The following is a 4015-nucleotide window of genomic DNA, read 5'->3' as shown; positions in this document are numbered from 1 at the left end:
TCCACTCAGAAGGCACTGTTTTGAGTTTTTTTAAAAGTTTTATTGTGAATTATGCGAGAGTTTACATGGGAGAACATTAGCATTACATTCATCCTATTGTATATCATTTCATTGCTATGGTTACAATCCCCTTCATGCATCATCAACCAACCAAAGCATGACCCACGGTCGTCAGCACACTGCCCTTCTCCCTCTCTGGGTCTAGAGTTGCAGCTGCTCCATCTCTCCACGTCATCATCTCTGCCTCCATTTCTGGCATCATTGTTTCTCTGGGTAGGTTTCTCCCTTGATGGTCCCAGGCACCTCCACTCCTGGACTGCAAAGTCAGTCACTCCCCTCCTTTTGCTATAAAACATCTACCTTTACATTTCCAACACACATAGTCAGTCCTGATAAAAATTATTCACTATTGTATCACAAGAGACCTACCCCATCTCCTTCCATCAGGCACACCCAGACAGATTGGATACTACTCTGGAGATTCTACCTTCCTCCGTGCTATCCTGATCTAGGCTCCCTCTTGAAAGCTTGTAAGCCAGTCACTTTTAGCCTTTTATAGCCCCACCTCTCCCCATTTAGGATAGCCAACCAAAATGGCAGATCAGGTACACCTGCAGTGAAGAGTCCCATCACTAACAACACAGAATATTGGGCCAAGCAGGCTCAGGGGATGGTGCTAGAACTCTGAACCACATATAAAGGGATATTTAGAAGATTGGAAGGCTTACAGATAGGGAAATTTGTAGGAGAATCAAGAAATCCATTGCTTTCTAATTCAGTATGCTCAGCTATTCCCAGAGCCACCATCTTGGGAGAGAACAAGTGAGGGAAGGATCAGAACAGCCACAAACACCTGACAGAACTAAGGAAATACAGGTGTGGACATTCATTTTTTTTAGTATCTGTCCATTGTTCATTGGTCTCTCACTAACTGCACACCTCCATTCGGGTAACTACAGGGGATAACTAAGCAAATGAATACCCCACCTCCACCCCTGGAGGGTTCTATTACACATGCGCACAGATCTCCTCGAAATTTAAAGTGACAATTTAGATATAAAACCAAACTGCCACCACTGATATGTCTGTCATACTGTGGTGGCTTGTGAGTTGCTATGATTCTGAGGGCTATGCCACCGGTATTTTAAATAACCAGTAGGGTCACACATGGTGGACAGGTTTCAGACGAGCTTCCAGACAAAGACAGACTAGTAAGAAAGTGTGACGAAATACTTCTGAATCTTTAGTCACTGAAAACCTTATGAATAACAGAGAAACACTATCAGATACAGTGCTGGAAAATGAGCCCCTCAGGTTGGAAGGCACTCAAAATGAGACTGGGGAAGTGATGCCTCCTCAAAGTAGAGTTGACCATGATGATGTGAATGGAGTTAAGCTCTTGGGAGAAAAGCCCACAGAACCTTCATTTGCTGATGGGGCACAACTCAAAATGAAGAGAAACAGCTGTAAACATCCATTGAAAATCGGAAAATGGAATGTACAAAGTATGAATCTGGGAAAATTGGAAGTTGTCAAAAAAGAAATGGAATGCATAAACATCGATATCATAGGCATTAGTGAGCTGAAATGGACAGGTATGGGCCATTTTGAATCTGACAACCACATGGTTTACTGTGCCAGGAATCACAAATTGAAAAGTAATGGTGTTGCATTCATCATCAAAAAGAACATATCCAGATCAGTCATGAGGTATAATTCTGTATGTGATAGGATAATATCCATGCACCTACAGGGAAGCCCAGTTAATACCACTATTATTCAAATTTATGCACAAACCACTAAAGCCAGTAAGGATGAAATAGAAGAATCCTACCAATTTCTTCAATCTGAAATTGATCAAATATGCAATCCAGATGAATTGATCATTACTGGTGATTGGAATGCAAAGGTTGGGAGCAAAGAGGAAGACTGGTAGTTGGAAAATATGGCCTTGGTGATAGAAATGTTGCTGGAGAAGGCATGATAGAATTCTGCAAAACCAGTGATTTGTTCATTTCAAATACCTTCTTTAGACAGCATAACAGACGACTATACACATGGACCTCACCAGATGGAACACATAGAAATCAAACTGAATACATCTGCAGAAAGAGAAGATGGAAAAGCTCCATATCATCAGTGAAAACAAGGCCAGGGGCAGACTGTGGAACAAACCATCAATTACTCATATGCAAATTCAAACTGAAGCTGAAGAAAATGAAAAAAAGTCCACGAGAGCCAAAATATGACCTTGAGTAGAACCCACCTGAATTTAGAGATCATCTGAAGAACAGATGTGATACATTAAACACTAAAGATCGAAGACGAGAAGAATTGTGAGATGACATCAAGAACATCATACATGAAGAGAGCAAAAAGTCATAAAGAAGAAAAGATAGAAGGAAAAGGTCAAGATGGATGTCAGAAAAGACACAGAAACTTACTCTCCAGCATAGAGATGCTAAAACAAATAGAAGAAATGAGGAGGTCCAAGAGCTGAACAGAAAATTTCAAAGATCAGCTCGAGAAGATAAATCCAAATATTATTTTAAAAATGTGCAAAGATCTGGAATCAGAAAACTAAAAAGGAAGAACACTCTCAGCATTTCTCAAGCTGGTGGAACTGAAGAAAAATTCAAGCATCGACTTTTTTTCTTTTTTTTCCCCATTACATTGATTATAATCCCATCCATGTACCATCAGTTAACAATATTTCTCTCTATCCAGTTTAGCTTTTTTAAAACAACAACAACAACAAAAACCCCACTCAGGCATATATAATAATTTACATCGCCAAAGGGCACAGTCTGCAAGTCTGCTCCTGGACACCAGCTCTTAGTCCTTCTCTTCTTAGTCCATGAATCTAGAGTCCTCAGCCGCTCCCCTTCTCCATGCCCCCATCTCTGCCTCCATCTCTAGCACTGCTGCTTCTCTGGATAAGGTCCCGCATTCTGCTTGTGTGTTCCTCCCTTGATTGTCCCAGGGTCCTCTGTTTCTGGACTGTTAAGATTAACCACTCCCCATTTTTTGATACAAAACTTCCACCTTACAGTTGTGACAGTCGTGATTAGTCATGATAAAAATTATTGACTATTGAATCTTACAAATCTTATCCCCATCTCTTTTCACCAGACCCATCTACCAAGATGACAGCTATTCAGTGGGGACCCTTTCTTTCCCCCCATATTCTTAAACTAAACTCCCTATTGAAACCTTGTAAGCCAGTCACTTCGTGCCTTTATTGTCCCCTCATTTTAGGTAGCCAGTGTCTAAGTTGCCAGTCCTTATGTACCCTGTGTACAGAGCGGATAGCATTGATAATTGATCTGAAGACTCTTTCCCTCTCTGTTGGTATTTAGAGTAACAACCGCTCTGAGTATAGGTCAGGTTCATCGTGAAGATGTATCTTCTGTCACTGTAGCTGTTCCAGTCGGCTTGTCCTTTCTAGTGGGAATGTCTCACCTCATAAGGTTCTATATGGAACTCAGGATTCCACCTAAGGTCCTATACTCTGTAAAGGATTTGCACGAGGCCTATTTCACTGGGCAACTTGTAGAACCCCTTGTAGGTATTCCGATCAGTTATAGACTGAAGGTGGGCTTACAAGTTTTCGCTAATCATGTTTCCCAAAATTCCTTTCTATCCCACTCAAGTGTCTATTTTACAATAGTAGGCGAGGGTAACTAATATTCATAAGGCAGTCAAAGAATTTAGTATTATTTATCCTCTTCAAGCTATACCTAGATCCCTGTATCCCAGAGCCCTGTTGTTCCAAGGTTGAGTATGCATCACTCTTTACCTCTGTCAAACTATGGCATGCAAACCTGTCTCAGTGTTCCCCTATCTATCTTGTTCTTCCACCTCCTCCCCTCTTCTTGGATTGCCCTCCCCAACACCCAAACTAAACCCCCCACCCCAACACCATTGTGGTTACCTTATTATACTCCATTAGTTCTTCCCTCCATTTAAGATAGTCTATAATATCCAGTAATCTACCTGACCTTCCCACCACCTG

This window comes from Chrysochloris asiatica, unplaced genomic scaffold (genome assembly GCF_000296735.1).
Source record: "Chrysochloris asiatica unplaced genomic scaffold, ChrAsi1.0 scaffold00167, whole genome shotgun sequence".
Taxonomy (NCBI): Eukaryota; Metazoa; Chordata; class Mammalia; order Afrosoricida; family Chrysochloridae; genus Chrysochloris; species Chrysochloris asiatica.
Note: the sequence above shows the minus strand (reverse complement) of the source record.